Source organism: Hylobates moloch, unplaced genomic scaffold (assembly GCF_009828535.3).
Source record: "Hylobates moloch isolate HMO894 unplaced genomic scaffold, HMol_V3 SCAFFOLD_6, whole genome shotgun sequence".
Classification (NCBI taxonomy): domain Eukaryota; kingdom Metazoa; phylum Chordata; class Mammalia; order Primates; family Hylobatidae; genus Hylobates; species Hylobates moloch.
This window is the reverse complement of record NW_026652281.1, coordinates 136,451,387-136,474,368: the sequence shown is the minus strand read 5'-3', so window position 1 is coordinate 136,474,368 and position 22,982 is coordinate 136,451,387. Positions and strand designations below refer to the sequence as shown.

Below are 22,982 nucleotides of genomic sequence, written 5' to 3'. Positions count from 1 at the left end.
TACAGCACGCCAACATGGCACATGTATACGTATATAACAAACCTGCACATTGAGCACATGTACCCTAAAACTTAAAGTATAATAATAATAAAATAAAATAAAATAAATAAATAAAACAACACAAATATATTATCTTACAATTCTCTAGGCCAGAAGTGCAACATGGGTCTCACTGGGCTAAACTCAAGGTGTCAACAGGGCTGTGTTTCTTTCTGGAGGCTCTAGGAGAAAATCCATTTCCTTGCCTTTTCTACCTGCAAGAGGCTGCCTGAATGTCTTAGTTCATGGCCTCCTTCCTCCGTCTTCAAGGCCAGCAACAGAGGGTTGAGTTCCTCTCACAGGACAGCACTCTGCCCTCCTCTTGTGCCTCCGTTTCTCCCTTTTAAGGATCCTCGTGATTACAGTGAGTCCATCCAAATAACCCCAGATAATCTCCTTATTTTAAGATCAGTAGATTAGCAACCTTAATTCCATCTGCAACCTAAATTCCTCTTTTTCATGTAAGGTAATATATTAACAAGTCTGGGGGTGGGGGAGTAGGGGCGGGTGCATTTTTCTGTCCTGCCACAAATTCTGTAGTACATTCTTCTCTACATCTGATTTTATCACATGGTCCTGTATGATTCAGTCATTCATTCTATAGTGAACCTCTGTTGTTTTGTGGTCTGGCATCTATTTACCCCATTTCTAATTATAATATCCCAAATTTATCCCTGGGAGTCACTACATACCACACTCTTAGGTAACAGGTAAGGTTACTGTACACATACTCAGTAGAGAAAAATCCCACCTCAAGTCCAGCTTTGGTCACAGTGACTCTTTCGGTGATGGGCATGTGACCCAGTGAGAATCAGATATTGGTGGAACTGGTGGGAGAGAGGAATATGTTCTTTGCCTTTGTATGTGAATTGGAAAGATGAGACTCTGGAAGTGTCAAGAACACCTCGGGAAGCCTGGAAATGAAACCCACACTGGAAAAGGCAGATCTGACAGAATATTAATGCCATCATTTGAGTCCCCTAAATCAAATCACGACTGAAATCAGACCAACCTCTGGGCTTTTCAGTTATGAGATTTATAAATCTCTTTTTTAATTAAACCAGGTTATATCTGTCACAACAGAAAGAGTTCTAAGTGAAACACATTCCTTTATTCACTCCCTTACTCAACAGGTTCACCCTGCCTTCCTACATTTGTATCAGGCACTGTGAATAGGAGATACAGTCATGAAACAGACAGACATAGTCTCTGCCCTCATGGAACTTAGACACAAAGTGGGAAGACTGACAAAAGACTGACACACTTCAATATAATATTGCTATTATGATAGCAATTATGAAAGCATTCAGCATAGACAGGTTACCTAAAATCTGGGGTCAGGGAAGCAATTAAGCTGATGTAATAAGGTGAATACGAGTTCACCAGGCTAAGGTAGGAGAGAGGTGATGATAAATTGTGTTTCAGACAAAGGAAAGAGTATATGAAGAGGCTAGAAGGCAAGAGATCTCTACTTATTTTTCCAACTCTCTAGTTGCCTCTACAACCAGAACATAAACTCCTGCAGTTTATTTATATATATAAGCAGTTTATATATATAAGCAGTATATATATATATATATATATACACACACACACATATAAAAGCAGTATATATATATAAGCAGTATATATATATATATAGGCAATATGTATGTGTGTGTGTGTGTGTGTGTGTGTGTATGTATATATATATATATATATATATATTTAGAAATAAGGTCTTGCCTTGTTGCCCAGGCTGATCTTGAACTCCTGGCCTCAAGCAATTCTCCTATCTAGGCCTCCCAAAGTGCTGGGGTTACAAGCATGAGCCACTGTGCTCAGCCCTATATGCATTACTTAATCTTCACTTCCCTTTGAGGTAGTTGTCATTATTATTATTATTATTACTATTGCCATTTTACACATGAAAATACTAAAGCCAAAAAAGATAAGTAATTTGCAGATTGTGGCAGATACTTCTGATTGACTAACTGATAGTCATTCTCCCTGTCTTCTCCTTGCTAGAAGAACCTCAGTTTTGTTCAGAGGATCATGTGTTGCAGGGGAGTGGAGTCCTAACCTAGGCCCAGCGGGACGTCATAATTGGCTTAAGTCAATGGTAATCCGATTCGAATTGGTCATGATTATGCAAGTGAGACACAACTGTACACAAGAATACATGAAAAGAAGTCGGCTAGGAATCCTTGCAGACTAAATGGAGATACATGAGAGAGACTCTCTTTCTGTCTCTGGACATTATCATCTGCATGGAGTACCTAGAACTGGAGCAGTCTTCTTAGAACCATGAGAGTAAGGTAGGAGAATAGGGTCTAGAGACAGGGAGCTTAAGAGCAACTCATGGCTCACTTCTTAGAATTGAACCAAAAGGAAAACCCCACCTCTCCATGCCCAAGTGACAATGGGCTGGAGGCCCCTCCCTCAGCAAAACTCCTTTCCCCATCAACAAATGGGAAATGCCTCTGGCCACGAGCCCAGCCTTTACCTCGCCCTTTGAATGGCCACAGGCAAAGACTTCATTTGCATAGGGGCTCTAGCCTCTGATTGGTCACAGGCCAATTCTTCATTCGCATAGGGTTTAACCAATTGGAAGCCTCTAAAAGGTGTTATTAAGTTCTTCTAGTTAATAAAAACCCCAGGGGACATTATATTCAAGGCTCTTGAGCTGCTTGCTCAAGCCCACTCACACTCTATGGAGTATACTTTCGCTTTAATATTAATAAGTCTGTGCCTTCGTCTTCCATTGCTTTGTTTGTGCATTTTGTTCAATTCTTTGTTCAATGTGCCAAGAACCTGAACAACTCATAGTCAAGACTTCCCACCTGGTAACAAGAGGAGTCAGCTCAAAGAACAAGCTGATAGAAGGAGGATGACAGCCTGAAAGAATAAAAAGAAATTTGTCCTTAACAATGTTATTAAGCTGCCAAATTGGCCAACCCCAGCACTGTCTTTTCTCGGCCTTCTTGTAATATGATATGCCACATTTCTTCTCATTTAAGATGCCATCAATTGTAAGATGCACCATTACATTGTCTCTGACTGAAAAAAATTTTAATGCTGTCAAATTAACTATGACGCTATATTATCATTTAGAATTTTTAGAATATATTTTTAGAATATACTTTTAGAATTTTTGAATATACCTAATGAAAAAGTCCATTTAGATTTACTTATGCCTAGATTTTTTATACCACATATCACTCCTGTGCATTTAAGTTTAACTACAAATTTACTAATTTAAAGTAAATTTACCTGGGCACAGTGGCCCATGCCTGTAATGCTAGTACTTTGGGAGGCCGAGGCAGGCAGATTGCCTGAGCTCAGGAGTTTGAGATCAGCCTGGGCAACACGGTGAAATCCCGTCTCTACTAAAATACCAAAAATTAGCCGGGTGTGGTGGCGTGCGCCTGTAGTTCCAGCTACTTGGGAGGCTGAGGCAGGAGAATTGCTTTAACCCAGGAGGCAGAGGGTGCAGTGAGCCAAGATAGCGCCATTACACTCCAGCATGGGTGACAGAGTGAGACTCCATCTCCAAAAATAAATAAATACATAAATACATATATAAATAAAGTAAATTAGTCAAGGTATTCCTAAATCTGCTTTACATCGAGTCAAACTCTCTTGAATCACTTGTCCAATCAGAGTTATCAATGTTCTAGTTTTTCCACATACGCTTGTCTTCTGTACCATGAAGAACATTGGTGATGCTGTGTTTCTTAAGAAAGTGCCCTTCTGTAATCTCTGGAGTTGTTCCCAAGAGGCCATTACCATTCTGCAGGTTCGAAGCACAAGGACAGGCAATGCTTCGCAGCAGCAATTGCATAACATACCTCATATCAGAGATGTTAAAAATATAAAATGTATGTGTGTGTATGCACATGTGTGCATGCTTCTTAGGTTATAAAAAGGGGGATAACAATTTTTTCTTATTTTTAACACACTTTTAGTTTGGTTTCTATTATTTGCAGTAAAATGCTTCCTTTCTGATTCAATGGTCACTAGTTTAATAAGTATCAGAGCTTAGATTTGAACCCAGTCATTATAACTCTAGCCTAGGCTTCTGATCACTATGTTAAACAGCTTTTGTGTTTTAGATAAAGTGGCAGATCTGATTTGTTGATAGCAATTCCCTGGAGTTGCATTGAGAAGATTCTGAGGCCATGGTCTACTATCTGTGACTGCCATGGAATCCTGAGTGGTGAGTCATATTGTGCAAAACACATATTTACCTTTCTTAGATAATTGTTTCAACTCTCAACTTTCATTCAAAGCCATGGATTCCTACAGCTAGAATGGGACTAGCTTCAATCTAAACATTTCAGGGCTAATAGGCAGGATAAAAGGATATGCAAATTATGTATTGCACATCTCCAGAGGGTACCATTCACATAGACTATGGTGTAAATGGCAGTCCCCGGTTATGTGCAGTAAACAACTTGCACAATTGTCCACGGCAGGCCTTCAAATAGTAATTCTCTATTTCAACATCATGTATACAAACTTCACAGCTAATTGCAATCATTTATTCTGAAATTTTATACCCAGTATGAAGGCCAAGTTATTTTTATGTCTAATTACATTTCTCCTGTTTAAATTGAATTCCCTTCCTGGATGACACAGACTTAAGAATAATACAAAGCATTTAGTCTGGCTCTGTGGAGGCTTGATATTCATCAAACATAAGTGAATCATTAAAAATCTTTCATATACTTGAAGGCAATAATTAAGTCTCCTATTCTCATTAGCTTCTCCAGCTAAACAAACCCAATTTACTTCACAAGCTATTACTATGGGTCAGGAACTATCCATGCTAAGCACTTTGATTCATGATATACTTTCATCCTCACTATAACGCTATAAGGTGGGCATGGAGTTATCCCATCTTGTGGGTGAAGATGGTGGTGGGTAGAAGTGCAGATGCTGAAGTCAGACTACCTGGATCCAAAATATCCTGCTCCATATGATCTTGGGCAAGTCACTTAGTCCCTTTATGCTCCCGTTGCCTCAACAACAAAATGGAGATATTGCAGTACCTACTTCATAGGATTGCCTCAGTGTTTCTAGGATTCAGCATAATGTCTGGCACTTAGTAAATAATCAACACTCTTCTGCTGGTATTGTGATTATAGTTCCAACATTCCACATGCAGGAACGGACTGAGCAGGGATTTGAACTCCAGGACGCTTTTCCCCACTCTGCCTCTCTAACTCTGCCACAGATTTGAAAAGGACTTTAGAGACTCTGCCATCCAAACTCTTCGTTTCACAAACGGGACCAGAGGCCCACCAAGGATCATTCTTACACACTTAGCTACCATGGAGAACAGGACTCTTAGAATAGCCACTCTTGGCCTGGTACATTGATTCACACTTGTAATCCCAGCACATTGGGAAGCCAAGGCAGGTGGATCCCTTGAGCCCAGGGATTCAAGACCAGCCTGGGAAGCATGGTGAGACCTCATCTCTACAATAAATAACAAAAATTAGCCAGGCATGGTGGTGAGCACCTATAGTCCCAGATGCTCAGCAGGCAGAGATGGGAGGAATGTCTGAGCCGGGGAGGTCGAGGCTGCAGTGAACCATGATCATGCCACTGCACTCCAGAGGCTCTGTCTCAAAAAAAAAGAATAGCCACTCTGTCACCTGTTTTAATGCTTCAGACCTATCTACCGGGTTAAGTTTCCCCTCCCATTGGCATGAATGGAGAGGCCTTTGGGGAAAAAAAAAAATAGCCATCTTATAACAAATAACTTGAAGCTATGTTCTGGTTTTTGGCAAGAGCTCTTCCTCCTGCAATGCCAAACTGATAGACCTTCAGAGGAGTTCCTGGGCCTGGAACCTCCCAGCAAACCTAAGACCTCACCCAGCACAGGAGCAAGTGCATGCTTGGAAACTCCAGAGCCCTACAGCAATTATAGGGCATTATTTGCTTGCCCGGGGGACTTCTTTTGTGAATTAATGTCTCTTATTAAATATGAAATCCAAGATAATAAATTGTCCTAAAGAGCTCAGATGTCTTTAATGGTGGTTTTATCTTCTCCCCCAGGCCTGGTGACTTCTAATGAGTTCCAGCTCACATCCTGGATGAATTATCGTTGGAGGAGTGTGTGCACTCAGTGAAAATAAACTAGCAGAGACTCGTGTTTACTCTTTAATTCCCTATCCAAAAATAGTTTCCTTTTTAAACAACATTTTTCAAATAGAGGAGTGAATGCTGACTAGCCCCTTGTGCTTGGTTCCCCATGCTTCCAAAAAAGAGACGCACACACAGTTGGATTTACAGAGTACAGTAATATGAACTTGAAACATCTGTGACCTTCGACAAGTCTTTTCCCTATCCCAGGCCTCAGTTTATTCATCTATAAAATGAGGAGACTAATAGCTACCTCTCATGGCTGTTAGGAGGATTTGTGTAAATAAACTGTCTAATTCAGCATATATAGTAAACGTTGAGTCTTTGGAAAGGTTAATTTTTTTTTGGAGAGATGAAGTCTCGCGTGTCACCCAGGCAGAGTGCAGTGGCACAATCTCAGCTCACTGCAACCTCCGCTTCCTGGGTTCAAGCAATTCTCCTGCCTCAGCCTCCTGAGTAGCTGGGACTACAGGTGCATGCTGCCAGGCTCGGCTAATTTCTTTTGTATTTTAGTAGTGATGGGGTTTTACCACGTTGCCCAGCCTGGTCTTGAACTCCTAAGCTCAGGCAATCTGCCCGCGTCGGCCTCCCAAAGTGCTAGGATTACAGGCATGAGCCACTATGCCCGGCCTATATTTTATAATGCTATAAAAAGTTGTGTATAAATTGAATTTGGGAAATCCATCCTGTTTTCCTATTGATTTACTTGATTTCAGAGATACTTCATCTTTTTTCTTTACTTCTGCCAGAATTATAACAGATGATGGCTCCAAAATGATTTTCTGCCTGCCTCTGCCTTCTCTAAAATAGTCATGATCTATAAGCAAATTCTTAAATGCCATAGGGAATTACTGTTTATAGGAATCCTGTGTTGAAGTAATGCAGTTGCCTATAAAATAAAGAATCGCCTCCTACGTGATCTGGCTTGTAAGTTGGTATATTGAGTTTCCATAAGTTGAACCTACATCATGAGGATCTCTCCATTTCAATTTCCCCAGCTACCTCATTGGTTAAAAAAAAAAAAATTAGGTGCAATTTTTTTATGCTTCGAGAAAGGGAAGGATGAAGCTGCCCCCACTGCTTTCTATAGGATAGGTCACTACTGCTGTTGTTTAAATCTTTAATTTTTTAGAGCAGTTTTAGGTTCATAGCAAAATTGAAAGGAAGGTGCAGAATATCCCATATACCCTCTGCCCTGACACAAGCATAGCCTCCCGTATTATCGACATCTCCCACCACAGTGGTGCATTGGTTACAACTGATGAACCTCCATCAACGCATCATCACCCAAAGTCCATAATATATACAGTAGTCCCCACTTATCCCCAAGGAATAGTTCCAAGACCCCCAGCGGATGCCTGAAACCTGAGATAGTACTGAACCCCATACACACTATGTTTTTCAGACCTAACCAGTGGGTAGCATAGACAGTGTGGATATGATGGACCAAGGGAAGATTTTAGTCCCAGGTAGGACAGAGCAAGATGGCTCAAGATTTCATCCACACCACTCAGAATGGTGTGCAATTTAAAACTTGCTAATTGTTTATTTCTGGAATTTTTGTTTACTATTTTTGGAACACAGTTGATCACAGGTGACTGAAACCTTGGAAAGCAAAACCTCAGATAAGGGAGACTACCACATAAGGGTTCACTCTTGGTGTACATACTATAGATTTGGACAAATGTATGATGACATGCATCCACCATGATAGTCTCATACAGGGTAGTTTCACTGCCCTAAAAATTCTCTGCGCTGTGCTTATTTATTACTCTCTCCAGGCTAACCCCTAGCAACCACTGGTCTTTTTACTGTCTCCATAGTGTTGCCATTGTTTTGTTTTGTTTTGTTTGTTTTCTATAATTACTTCTTCTTTCAGCATCTGGAAGAGGAAAGGGCTTGTAGGCAGGGTCCCTCCCAGCCCTGGTGGTGAGGGGATAGCTTTGAGTGTAAGCATGTGAATCTGGGAGTGGGTGTTGGAGAAGGGAGCTGAACTTCTGAATGGGAGCCTGGGTCTGGGTGGAGATGGAGCCACTGACAGAAAGAGCCCTTTGTCCAAACAGCTGCCATCTCTCTTCCCAGCACCTTTTGCCCCCTTCCCTCATGCATTCCTTACAGAGCTGCTGCAACCCCACCGAGAAGAAACCAAAACCCAGAGGGACTCTAGTCAAGGGCACAATGACTTCCTCTTCCACTCTGAGGGAATGAGTCATCCTCTGGTTTCTCCATTGATTAAAAGAAGAATATAAATATGTACTCCCCTGGGGGAAACCATGCAGTCTAAGGATGAAACCTCAGCCATTATTTATATGTTTAAGGTCTACCTTGGTCCTGGCAGGCGCTTCAGGTTATGAGAAGGCACTCTGAGAAGGAAGCCAAGAGCAAAAGATTAGAAAAGAAAATAGTTGAGGATATTTTCACCTAAACTCCTGTTGTGGGTATAAAATTCACAGTCACAATTCTGAAAAAACTGTTTCTATGAGTGACACAAAAAAAACAAATCAATCTTTTTACACCAAGATAACACCATTCAAAAGAGATTACAGCCCATCTCTTTTGAGTAATTTATTCACCTGAATTGAAAGTTCTCTCTCTCCCCTTTCTCCTTCTTGTCTCCCCAGGAGCGAAATTTAGTTCCCAGAAGACTTGTTATACCCTCCTGACTTGTTCTCCCCTTCCTCAGGAAGGGCATCTGTTCCAGGTAACACCTGTCATCCTGGCTGGTCTAGGTAATACCCAATGTCATGGCTGGGCACTGGCTTTTTTCCTTATCACACACACTTCTAAAGTGTCCACAGCTGATGCGACAGTGGCACAGTAAATGTAGGTTGTCCTCCCTGTGACTCAGCCTCCACTTGGTTCTCTTGATCCTGTTGTGCTCTCTCTCTGAGCCCCAACTTTTGGTTCATCCATACTAAGACTCTGCCACAGTGTCCCCTCAAACCACAGCACAATGATCCCATGCAAATAACTGGTTCTGACTTCTTAACTACCTTCCTCTCCTCTACCACAGGACATTGAACATTTTCAGATCTCATGCACACCCACTGGACCTGAAGGAAACTCAGAGACAGAGTACTGGGAAATATCTCAAATCCTTTCCACTCAAAATGCCAGCATACTGCTCAACTGAGGCCACCTCATGTTGGCATGGGGCACCCCAACAAACAAGTGGTCTCTTCCCAGGATTTAGATCCTGTTTTTAGATCTCCAGCCCTCTCCGCTCCTTGATGGGTTCTACACAAAGCAGGAGGGAAGGGGCAGGTAGAGGATAATCATTCTATCTTCGACCTGTTCAGAGTGTTGATGTGAATCCTTAGAGGATCCAAGGAGAAAATGTACATAAGACATTAAGCATGGGGCCTGTCACACAGAAAGTGCTCTATCCATCTTACAAAGATTAAAGTATCCTCATCAGCTAGCACAGTCTAATATGTAATCAGTTGCTTGATTGATTTGTTAATATAGCTGTGTTCTGGTCACCCATGCTGGCACAGTACCTTACACATAAGAAGAGCTCAGAAATTCTTTGCTGAATTCATTCATTTTGAGGCATAAAATCCAATCTTCCTGAAGATAAGTTCTTTCCTTTCCACTGAACTGGTGAGGTGTGGGGAGAGGGGGTGCTGGTACTTCATCTGGGGACCCCGAAGGGACCAGGATATGAGTTGGCTAGAAAAAGGGCAGGTAAGTATGGGGCTTTCCCACCCACAGTAGTCCTGCTTCATGTTCTTCTTTCACAATTATTTGACAGGGCGCCCCATGAAATCAAGTGGCTAAGTCAGATTTAGGAAATGGTTTTGAAATTGATGGGTGCAGGGAAGTACCCTTGAGTCAAAATCAGAAGAAAGTGAGTATTGCTGATTAAACGCACTCCTCTTACCTTGAGATGGGAAGCAGCTGTGGGAGGTGACACAGCAACAGGAGGGCCTCACCCAGAACTGTGCCTCGCATACATCGGGAACATAGATGGTGAACAAGTGAATGAATGAATGAATGAATGCTTCGAGATGAGCATTCTAAACTTCACGTTTTTTGTTTATTTGTTGTTTTTTTGTTTTGAGACGGGGTCTTGCTCTATCACCCAGGCTGGAGCGCAGTGGCACAATCTCAGCTCACAGCAACCTCTGCCTCCCGGGTTCAAGCAATTCTCCCTGCCTCAGCCTCCTGAATTGCTGGGATTACAGACGCCCACCACCATGACCGGCTAATTTTTGTATTTTTAGTAAAGATGGGGTTTTGTCATGTTGGCCAGGCTGGTCTCAAACTCCTGACCTCAGGTGATCCGCCTGCCTTGGTCTCCCAGTGCTGAGATTACAGGTGTGAGCCACCGCGCCTGGCCTAAACCTCACGTTTGATCCCCCTTTGTTCTGAGGGTCACCCTGGTGTATGTTACTAGACAACACCTTGGCTATCTGAGCTTTCAAAATTGATGCAGATAGAACAGCGAATGCCCCTGGTGCACCTGTCACCTGAGCAGTAGTCTTTGCCCACTATGTAGTCTTTCATCCCTCACCCTCCTCCCTCCCTTCCTCTTGAGTCTCCAAAGTCCATTATGTCATTCTTATGCTTTTGCATCCTCATAGCTTAGCTCTCACTTATAAGTGAGAACATATGGTATTTGGTTTTCCATTCCTGAGTTACAGTAAGTTCTGTTTTATAGCAGAGTAGAGTAACTATAATTAACAACAATGTATTATATATTTCAAAATAGCTAGAAGAGAGGAATTAAAATGTTCCCAACATACAGGAATGACAAATACTCAAGGTGATGCAAACCCTAAATACCCTGACTTGATTATTACACATTTGATGCATGAAACAAAATATCACATGTACCCCATTATATATCAATAAAAAATGCAAAAATATTTAAAAAAACAGCAAATGCCCAAAAGAGCATGATTCATTATGGCACATACATGAACAAATCCCTGGCACACCACACTTCAGCCCAACAGCAAATTAAACAAAAGCTAGCTACCTCAGAATGTCCTACAGTCTACTCAGTGTGGGCATCTGAGATGCGTAAGAACCAGTAATCAGAGCTTTGTGGCAGGGATGTAAGAATAAAATGTAATTCCTGCCATCAAGATACTTGTAACCTAGTTGGGAGAAAAAATAAACACAGAGATATAGATCTATTCATACTAGGAAATATGTTCGAAATTACATTTGGGTTATATAGTCATTTCATGCTACATGTTCTGAAAATAGCAGGTGATATCTTTGAGGACTACAGAGGTGAGGGGAGACTTTCTGGAAGAGATGAGATGGCCTGAGTCATGAGCATGACTCAGATTCAGACAGGAGGTGGCTGATGGAAGGGGGAGTCCCTGAACACTGAGAAAGCTGCGTTTACATTTGTCACCTTGCTGGAGGATCCTCTGAGAAGACAATGGGGAGAGTCCCAGCTAATAATAATAGTCACCACATGTCAGGCATTGGGCCAAGAGTTTGGCATGAATTATCTCAAGGAATCTCTTCAACAACTCTCCCAATATCATGTGGCAGATATGGCTGGAGTCTCTTCTTCCTCCTTTGTGATAGGACTTCAATTTTGTTTGAGGCAACTATATGTTCAGTTAAAATACTTGATATCCCAGCTTTTTTTTTTTTTTTTTTTTTTTTTTGCAGGTAGTGTTGGTCATCTTGGCATAGTGTGTCCAACAAAGTATAAGATGTAGTCAGTGAATGGGGCTTTCCAGAAAGCTCTCCAAAGGGGGACAGATGTGGCTGGCTCATGTCTTCAGCTTCCTGCCATTTTGTCCATTCCCCTTTATCTTGCCTGCAACCAGGGCAGCCACCCTGTGGCTCTGGAAGATTCTGGGAGCCTGTGTCCTTGACGAGTCCCTGGAACAATGGTACCAACCCTGGCTTGCCCACTTCTGAACTACTTATTACATGAGAAAAACAAACTCCTATTTGGTTAAGTCACTGCCATCTAACCTCTGTGATTTCCAGCAGATGCAATCTTAACACATATAGATAGGTGATGTTCGTAACTTGTTCACAGACTGGGAAACCAAGGCTCAGTAAGTGTCACCACTCATAAGCAGCAAATCCAGTATTTAAATCCAGACCAATGCAGAACAAGGCTGGTTGGCTCCAAAGCTAGACTGAGAACCTGTGAAACTACTCCAGAGTCACATTAAAAATTAAAGAAAGAAAGCAAAGCAACCTTTAGCAACTTTTTAACCTCTCATATAACCTTTTCACAACCTACCTTTTATTAGATACTGGTAGGTGTCTCTCACCCCCAAAACACTGTTTCAGAATCTCCTAGAAGGCAAGACCAGGACTACAGCTTTAATCATGCTTATATCACCAATTTCTTCCCCATTTCCCCATGCCCAGCTCTGGCTATGTGGGCACCCAAAAATATTGGATGGATTTAGTTTTTTAAAAAATCACTCAGGATAAAACTCAGGATTAAAAAAATCACTCAGGATAACTGTCTCTGGGAAAGCCATCCCTTTATGTATGGGTGTGTGTGGTTGTGCATGTGTGCCTGAGGGTGTGTGTCACATTGTGCACATATGTGTAAATGGGTATCCAAGTGTCTGAGAGCAGGGGCAGACGGAGAATTTTTTATTGCTGTCAATTCCATCCTTCCACTCAGCTCCTACAGACCTACAGTGACAGCACCAATGATTATATTAGCGATAACTAAACTTTTGTGCAGGACCTGAAAATTTAATTTCCTTGTGGGAAGCAGTAGAGAACTAAGCTTATTTGGGGCCAAGAACTCATGAACTTTCCCAGAAAAGAAAGACAGAACAGCACATATAGCCACTGGCCTATGATTTTTCTTGAAAAATAAAAAGGCACAAGCTCATTTTTAAATGCCCCCTTTAGAAACAGCTCCAGATTATTTTTTCTCTGTACATACCCCACATCAGAGTGGGTAGGAAGACATAGCAGCCCTTGAAAACTCATTGAATTCATTCCAATTTATTCTTTGATTTGTGATTTTTTTCTTTTTTGTTTAAAGAAGTATAATTCCATCATTGTTTTTTTTCTTCTCAAGTTGCTTGGATGGTCAAGACCCTGTGATATATACTGCGTGTTCACCATGCACTAGAAACGGTTTTAAGAGTGTTTTCATGCTTTATCCCAGCTAATGTTTCCACTTTGAAGATCAGAAATCTGAGGCACAGAGAACATAAGTAACTTGCCTAGGGTCACACAGCCAAAAAATGGCAGAACTGGGATTCAAGCCCAAGCAATGTAGCTGCAATGCCGAAGACCTTAACCATACCACTGTATAGCCTGATAAGTCTGGAACTCTCCTCCTGGTGTCTGAGTATATGAGTTCTTTGAATATAAGCAAAAAATGCCACCTCTGCTTAATTTAAGCCAAAAAAAAAAGAGAAAGAAAGTGGAAGGAGAGGAGAGGCACATGATCCAGGGTTTCGAGAGGCAAAATCCCAGGAAAGCCTCCTTGTCCCCATCTTAGTTGAAGCTCATCCCTTGAGTAGGGCTGGGCTGGGGACCTAAGCTAATCATCCCAGGTTGCTTGTGAAGAAATGGAAGGTGTGCCACCAGACCAAGAGGATATGGATATAAGGCAGGAGAAAATGAGGCATGTATATGCTGCCATATCACCAAGAAAGGAACAGATCTGGAATGGAAGTTAGTTAATTTGAGGTTGAATTCTGATATAAACTTGGTACCATGAGATTGACATTCAGGTATTTTCAAAGTGATCCACCCTTAGAATTCATCCATTCACTCAATCGTGAATGTTCTTTCACTAAATAGTCCTTATTGTGCCCAAGTAGGGTACTGGGAGATTCACTATCCCCAAAGGGCTCCCAAAGAATGGTCATGTGGGGACATCAGACATATGGCCCCATTCACGTTCCAAGCTCCATTACACATCATTGATAATCAGATGCAGGTATAGGTTCTGGGCATACAGCAATGACAAGTCAGATACAGTCCTTAACTTCCATGAGGCATATTCTCTGCATGCCTAATCCTTCAGCAGATATGACAAACTAGGATGGGCATTGTGATGGGGCAGTGCAATGGTCTGGGAAGGCATATAGCAGAGGAATGAAATTTGGAACATCCTGGATATTTTCCATTTAGCCACTCCCAGATCCACTTTCCACCTATTTCTATCCTTTTTTGTACCCCCAAGAGGATCACATTTATGGATCCTTTGGTCCACTGGATCTTTGGTCCACTGGCTCCCAGCTAGGTTCAACCAGTGGAGGCACTGGCAGGAGATTGGAGAGAAGAAGGAGAACAAGATGGAGGCATTTATTTGCCCAGCTCCCTCCCTGAGAGGTGGCTATAGATTGGCTGCCTCCCTCTGCATGAGGCCACAGGTCCCGTGAGGTGCCCTGTCCTACATCCCTACAGCTACCACCACCTTCTCCTGGCCCCAGTAAGTGCTCCCTTCCTGCCTGTTCTAGCTTAGCAGGGCAATGGCTGCCAGACCTTCCTAGCTCGTACTTTTCTTGTTGGATTCCTTTAAATCTGCCCACACCTTTGGGAAAGCCCCTTTATTTACTTTGTTTGAGTGAACCATGTTTCCTACAGGGGGAAGTAAGGTTTACCTAGGAAGTGACATAAAAGCGGATACACACAATTTAAGCAACAATAGTAGACGATAATGCACAAGGCGACCTGCAGAGCAGTTAGTCCCAAAAGCAACTACCATGTGTGTTCTGTCAAAGAACTTTTATTCCCAGTCTTATTAATTCAATACTGTAAATGATATGTTAAAAATAGTGAGGGAATGCCAAAGAAATACCCAGAGTTAATGCGATGAATCCCCCTACATGAGCATTGTGGGATGTCTGACCAACCCACACAGCCAAGATATGCTCCTTCAGGTGTGTCCTGCCCCCGACCACAGCTGACTGAACCACAGGTAGGCAGACACCAGGCCTAAGCTGGGCCAATGAGTTTCTCCCGCTTTGGGGACTGAGGCTCAAGCACGTTCCTCCTTCTCTGCGGCCCGCTTCTGAGGATAAGCAGAGGCCAGAGTTCTGGGTCCCACTTGCCATCATTGCACACAAACGTGCAGCAGTGGTCCATTGAGCATGTATGGTCCTCACTTATTTGTGTGTTTTTAAGTTAGTCTCCTGGCAGATGGCAATTACAATATTTCTTGAAGGGGTAGCTTTTCTAATTGGTGCAATTGGGCCACGGGCAGGGCTGGGTATCCTTATGTCATACGTCCACCAATGCAGTGAAAGCCAGTCCAGAGAGAGAAGAGACAAGGTAGACATTCAGAGGAGCCAGAGATGAGAGACTGTGGCACCCAAAGAAGTGAGAAGCTGTGAGAACACGTCCCCCAGGCGCCTGTGCCACTTCTGGTCCAATCAGCCATTTCCACCCCTGGCTTCCCTAAGCTGCCTCTTACAATCAGTTCCCATAATTTCCTGAGGCGAGCTTGAGCAACTTTCTATTACTTGTCTAGGGGGATAACATTTCTAAGCTATTAACCAATGTGCTCTTTATTCTAGAATTTCCTTATACCCCTGGGCTGCTCCCCTTTTTGTGTTCAGCCCAGCAGTCTGCCTTCATTCCCTCAAGGAAGAGCTGACATAAAAGAAAGCAAAGAGGGACCATAAAAAAGAAGTTAATGATTAACTCTGAGCTTCAAGAGCTTAAGCATAGGCAAATAGGAAGGCTTCATGCACATACAACATATTTGAGAGAATATGATTGGAGTAAAGGTAAGGCGTTCTATTCCCAGAATAGAAAGATGTCCCTAGGCTGGAGAGTAAGGGGTGGGGAGAATAGAGATCAATTAGGATCTAATTTGTAGGACTCAAGGACAAGGTGGGAAAGCGTCTAGAGATGGCTCAGGCTCTGCTTGAGTCAGCACTGTCCTTCCATATTGCCCAGGAGCTATGCAGACAACTGGAGACACACCAGGGTCCATTCCACTGAGCATCATATGTTTCCTGAGCTAAGGCACCGGGGAAAATCCCCCTCCCATGGAAGCCAGCACCTCACCACTGACTACAGAAGTGATGTCCATCAGACTCTGGTACTTTCTTCAGTCCACTCTGAGCCACCCACCTTCTGTGGCACCCACCGACCAAAGTGACCAGTTCAGCAAGCACCATACATAGTATTGCCAGAGTAGCAGGATCAAGTGATGCAGCCACTTAGAGAACTTGTAGTTCAGCAAGAAATGAGACTTGATAAAAATATCATTTTATCTTTGTGGGCAAGCTGAGAAAATGAGGGTGAGATGGCAGCACATTTGGGGGAATTGGGAACCATCCGAACGACCGATGTGTTTGAAGCCTGATTAATTATTGCCAGGGTCCACTTTGAAAGCAGTCTCTGTCCTCAGTCCTCAACTCTGTCCTATTCAGGTGGCAGCTAATCAAAGTAAAGGCCATTTCCTGACTCAGCAGAAAAGAGAGTCATGATCAGCTGCAAGGTCTGCCACGGCTCGGACGTGGCACCTGGCACATGCTCCTGCCATTTGCTTTCTCTGCCCTGTACCACAGCATCCCTGCCACACCTCTTTTCCTCCTGCGCATGGACCACCCAGAAGTCACTCTATGGCTTACTTTTTGTGTTGTGAGTACCAGTAAGCCACTCAAATGGACTACAGAAAAAAAGGAAAGGTATATTAGAAGGATACAGGGTATCTCCGAGAACCCTGGAGAGGAGCTCATCTGGATTCTTTCCTAGGTGCACTACAACGATGAGCAAAATCTAATAAACTAGACAATTCTACAGTTGGATTTTTAAAAACTCCAACTGCACCAATCCTAGATGGGAAGGAATGCAGCTTGATGCTAGCACATGTGATAAAAACACTTAGGATTTTGACTGCCAGCTCAGAATGAGTCAACAATGTGATGTGACTGCCAAAAAAGCCAGTGTAATCTCGGGCTGCACTAAACAGAGAGGAGTGATGGTGCGGCCTTCAGTTCAGAGAATCATGTATCAAGGCCCAGCGAACAGAGAAGGGCAGCCAAGGAGGACTCAGATTCATGCCGTATGGGGGAAAATAATGGGAGTACCTGGGATATTGCTGTCTGGCCTCCTTTTCAGGGATTGGTGGGAATGTTCTGGACCTGAGCTTACCAGTAAAGACTCTAGGGTTAGACTGCCTGAATTGAAACCCCAACCCAGCTACTTACTAGCTTTTTCCTACATGTCAAGAATGAAATATTTATTCCTCATCACTACCTTCTGAAGAAATACCATCTTCATCCCTATCATACAGATGAGAAAACTGAGGCACAGAGAGGTTTAGTAGCTTGCCAAAGGTCACCCTGCAAGCAAATTGAAGAACTATCCTTTGAATGCAAGGAGAGTGTACTTTCTTTGTTCTTCCCCTAAGCAGCTATACAACCTTGAATCTTGTCACTTCTCACTATACTTCAGTTAGCCCTAGGGCTACATGACCAAGTACCCCAAAACATAGAGGCTTCAAGCAAAAACTCTTATTTGTTCACAAATCTACAATCTGGGCAAGACTTGGTGGGGACAGTTCATCTCTGCTCTACTGGCATCAGCTGGGGTGGCTCAACGGTGAGGTTGGACGCCTCACTCACTCTCCATTTGGTACCAAACATCTGGAGGCTAGAACAGCAGAGGACCCTTGGACATCACTCTCTGTGGAGTCTCTCCACATGCTCTCTCCAGCATAGCACCTGCAGGGTAACCAAACATTTCACATGTTGGCTTGTGGCTCCCTGGCATACATCCTGAGACAGACTGAGAGAGCCAGGTAGATGCTTTCATGTCCTAGCCTCAGAAGTCACATCGTGTGACTTCTATCATATCCTTAGTACGATCGAATAACCACAGTGCTTGCCTGTGAGGATGAATTGAGACAATGCAGGTAAAATGCTTAGCACATTGTCAGGAAGCTTGTGAAGATTCTATAAATATCAGCTGTTGTTATTTTAAAAGTGGCTCAAAAAAGACATCTTAAAAAGACAAATCTGCTACTACTACCAAAAATATGCATCACGCACCCTTAAGCCCAGCAAATACCTTTTGTCCACTGGTGTCTTTCCTTGCCCCGTGTAGTCAGACACTGCAGCTCGCTGCTCTGGGAAGTCACATCCCACCCTCTCGTCCCATCCCTCTGATAAACAAGGCCGGTACTTGGAACTGCCTGGGTTGTGCTTCCCAGGTGGGGTACCTTGGCCGACTCAGCTGGGAAGGCATCCAGTGACTCATCAGGTAATAAAATTGATTAAATGTCCTCAGGTCTTGGGAAGGGAGCAAATGCCCAGGAGACTCAAGATCCTCTCTTACCCCAAGACCCCAATGGTTCCTCAGAGAGGAAAACATGGGCTTGAAGATTAACTGGGCATTCATATGAGCGGAGGTGTTAGTCATTCTGGGCACACACACGTCTCCAGCATTAGTAAGAAGAGTTGCCAGCTCCCTTCTGAATATTCAAACTCATGGCTAGCCCCCCTCCCGCATCCATTCCCATGGCTTCAATTACCATCCAAGCTAATGAGTCCTAAATCCATATCTCCAACCCAGAATTATTTCCAGAGCTTGAGACCTGCCCCACTCAGATGTCCCAAAGGGCCCTGAAACTCAGCATGCCCCCCTAATGTTGGACTCATCTCCTTTCCCTCACCCAGACCACGACTCTCAATGAAGATTTCCATGGTGCACCCAGTGGCCCAAACCAGAAATCTAGCTCACCTTGACACTCCCCTGCTCTGCCCCCAACAAGAGTGACCCATCACAGGTTCTACAGTTTCTACCTCCTAATCTCCCTCTGCCAAGAATTTTCTTAGAAAACATCCTCATAGTTTCTGAACCCAACTCTATCCTTCTCCAATTTTCCCCTCGCTGCTGTAAGATCTCTGCCAAATGCAAACATGAGCATCGCCACTCTGTGTAAGACTCTTCAGTGGCTCCCCCTTGCCTTCCAGATAAAGTCCATGTTTCTCAACATGGTTCCAAGGCCTTGCTTGATCCAGCGACTGTGCATCCATTACAGGCTGAATTGTGTCCCATAAAATTCATACATTGAAGCCCCAGCCTCCAGTAATTTAGAACATGACTGTATTTGTAGATAGAGTCTTTAACGAGGTAATTAAGTTAAAGTGAGGTCATGTGTGGGGGCCCTTAATTCAATATGCCTGACGTCTTTATACAAAAAGGAGATAAGGACACAGACATGCACAGAGGGAAGCCCATGTGAAGACAAAGAGGAAAATGGCCATTACCACCCAAGGAGAGAGGCCTCAGGAGAAACCAACCCAGCCAACACCTGGATCTCAAATTTCCTGCCTCTAGAACGATGAGAACATGCATTCTGTTGTTTTAACCACCCAGTCCGTGGTACTTTGCTCTGGCAGCCCTAACATCTCTCTCCTTCACCTCCCTAAACTGCCCTCCCCAGGTTATGACACTCTAGCTGTGAGCTCAGTGCCCTCTCCACTCCAGGCTGGCCCCACTCTCACCTGGGCATCTACGCTGTTTCCACCACTCTTCATCTAGCTAACTCCTTCCTCCATGAAGCCATCCCTGACCTTTAAGTATCTCCTAAGATACCTGCTTCCTTCCCCTCTCAGAGCCCCATGTAATGATTACCCATTTACTCTGTGTCAACACCAGACTGTGTGCTACATGAGGACAGGGACCACGTGTATCTTGTTCATACCTGTGCCTAGAACAATGTCTGGTACCTAAAAGGTGCTCAATAAATTCTTTTGGATGACTGGCAATTAATGAAAATAAATCAATTCAAAGTTGATCATATTTACTATTTTTTAAAAAAATGAAGTTCATAAATATCTTAATAGAGATTCCCAGGGAAGTCCCCTTTTGAGGGCTTAAGTTCACAAAGCAAAGACACTCTCTCATAAATTTGTGTTTCTTTGGCCACCAGAGAAAGGAGGGGATGTTTATAGGCCCTAAACAGAAGGCAGCTGATTCAAATTTAGTTCAGGCACCAAGACCACGCTTTAACACGTAACAACATCGTGAGCTGAAGTCACACTCTGTGTCCTTATCTTTGTTTCAGGAAAACTGAGCCCCAGAACTCCTGGCCATTTCACTGGGAGTCGGGAAAAGGCCCGACTGCTTCCACAACAGAGAGCAAGAAGCCCTGCACCTCTATAGGCAACCCGTGGCACAGAGACACATATTCATTTTGGTCTGTTTAAGAAATTGATGCATAATGATTGTGCATATTTATGGGGTACATACAGTGTGATGTTTTGATACATGTATGCATTGTGTAATAATCAGCTCAGGGTAATTAGTGTAGCCATCCCTGCCAGCATCGCTTCTTTGTGGTGGGAACATTCAAAATTCTCACTTCTAGCTATTTTGACATATAAAACACCTTATTGTTGACATAGTCACCCTACTGTGTGATAGGACACCAGAACATTCTGGTCTTCACTGATACCTGCTCCTGGAAGTGCTGCTGCCATCCCCACCTTATAAGAATGGGCCCAGGCTTCTGGGTACAAACCACCTGCCTTACCCCATCAGCTGAGAGTGCACTGATGCTGTGAGGAGCCAAGAGAAACTTCACTCTCATGTTATTTTGGCTCCAAGCATTCCCCGCTGAGGTACTGGAGCTTTGCCTGCAGTTCACCCCTGAGGAGTGAATCTAGATTCTCTAAATTAAGACCAATTTGTTTACGAGAAAAAGAACCAAATTCTCGCTCCTTTTGGAGTGAGAATGATGATCCATTCCAAACAAATCCCACCCACCAGACCTCCCAGCCCCTTCCCTGGTTTGTTTCCATCCATGTCACTTTCCCCCATCACCTAACTTAGGTATTTGATTTATGTGCTCATCAGATGTTCCCCTTCCCCAATGCCCGTCATCACCAGTATAGTGAGGGGGCTCTGTAGGGTAAGGATTCACTCTGTTCTGTACCCTGCTATTTCTCTGATGCCTAGCACATTCCTTGGTACATAATAGGTTCCCCACCTGTGTCTGTTGAGTGAATAATCTGAATAAATGAATGAATGAATAAATGCACATACTCCCTTCTTTCCTCCACAAACACATGGAGATGAGTCTCCACTCTCATCACTACCTTGGTGATTCCCCTTAATTCCACGGCAGGGGATCCCCTCTGGTGCCCTTTATACCTTACCTTTCTCCAAACAGGATTTCTGTGTGTATGCCAACATCAGCATCTGGTCCATCTGTGGATATTGCCTGTGGCCCTATAAATGTCCCTCTAGGGCCAAGGCAGTTTCTGGCCATAGAATGAAACCAGCCATGACTCCATTGATTCCAAAACCCACATAAACAGAACTACCAGTGGCCTGGGGTCCCTGCGCCATGCAGGCAGTTCTCAGGTAACAAGAGCCAGAGGCCAGGACCTTGGCTGTGGTGGTGTTGGAGACACCCAGAGTCCACCAGCAACTGCTGCCTCAGGACAGATTGGAGGAGAGGTGGTGGCCTGGAGACTCTGAGGGCAGGTGGACATGGGGCAGCATGGAGGGTCAGGATCTGGCCTCCTGTGTTGGTTCCACCAGCCCTGGTAAACCATTCAGAACTCCTGAGCCTCACCTATGACCAGCTGCCTTGTGGGGCCATTAGGAGAGACAGGAAGGGCTTCACAAGAGCCCATCTCTTCATCTGTTCCCCGCTCTTTTCCCCAAGAGAGGGGAACAGCACTGCAGTGAGCAGTCCAGGCTGGGAATGAATCCTCCATCTACCACTTGCTCACTACATGACCTCCACAGGTTTCTTATGCCTCAATATTGTTTAAGGGTCTGGCACATGGTTAATGAACAGTTATTATGAAATGTAAAAGAATGCAAGGGAGTAATCTGATCCCAAGGCAGGAGTGAGAAGAAAGCTGGGTGTGGTGCAAAGGTAGATTCTTACTGTTGGTGTCTTAGAACTTTCCTGTCCCCGCTATTCTCCTGCTACGTTTCCAGGTTGGGGGCATATTGGTGTGCAAACCTCTGGCATGGCTGGGCTGCTGGCCCTGGGATCCTCCCAGAAGCCTTTCTAAGCCTTTCTCTTAGTTGTGACTGAGTTGAGATCCATATGTGCTCTCTACCCTATGGAAGTGGAGTCAGAAAGACGGCAGTTTAAATTCCAGCCCTGCCACTTAGCTGTGTGACCTTGGCCAAATCAGTTACCCTCTCTGTGCCTCATTTGCCTAATGTGAAAATGCAAATAATGATAGGTAGCACCCAGCTCATATGGTGGCACATTACTGGATACATCCACATCCCCAAAAGAAATGCCATGCTCTCCAGTCTCCTTGTCTTTGCATTTGGTAGTTCCTCTAATACTCTTTCCTCCTCATCTCTGTCTGCCAGAACCCAGACTAATCCTCAGGGCCCTGCTGAAATAACCCCGCTTCTGGGGAGTGTTTCCAAGTGTTTCTATCATGTGTGGCCTCCTCTTCCTTCCAGTATCCTGGACATACAACCTTTCTATGGAAGTCACCCTGGCATGGGGTGAATGATACACATATGTTATTCCTAGCCCCCTTCTTGACCATAAGCATTGGAATCAGACCTGGGATTGACTCCAGCTTTGCCACTTAATAGCTATGTGACCTCAGCTAGGTTACTTAAGTTCTCTGATCCTCAGTTTCCCCATCTGTAAAAAAGATGTAATAAAACACCTACCTCATAAAGTTTGTGGCAAGGATTAAGGGAGGTAATGCCTATAAAACCTTCAGCACAATGCTTAGCACATCATATGTGCTCAATAGAAGTAATGATTATTAGCACTAAGTAGGTGTTGAGTCTGAAAGGCTTTCACTTGAAATTCATTCCTTAGGGGCCCCCTCTAATTCAGATAGCTTCCAAAATGCACATCTTGGGGTTAGTGATGGCCCCAGGGAGGGGCA

General features: G+C 43.8%; 1 long non-coding RNA gene across 2 annotated transcripts; it reads left to right on the top strand.

Moving 5' to 3' along the window:
* The first annotated feature begins 2,156 nt into the window (after nucleotides 1-2,156).
* On the top strand, nucleotides 2,157-19,890 carry LOC116471786 (uncharacterized). Of its 2 annotated transcripts, XR_004248866.2 has the most exons (7): nucleotides 2,157-2,336; nucleotides 4,120-4,237; nucleotides 8,793-8,900; nucleotides 9,640-10,021; nucleotides 14,917-15,058; nucleotides 15,657-15,869; nucleotides 18,995-19,890. It is a non-coding gene; the product is annotated as an uncharacterized LOC116471786 (long non-coding RNA). The 2 variants fall into 2 exon arrangements; XR_009213879.1 differs by lacking the exons at nucleotides 8,793-8,900; nucleotides 9,640-10,021; nucleotides 14,917-15,058; nucleotides 15,657-15,869; nucleotides 18,995-19,890 and adding an exon at nucleotides 6,085-6,193.
* The last annotated feature ends 3,092 nt before the right edge of the window (nucleotides 19,891-22,982 follow it).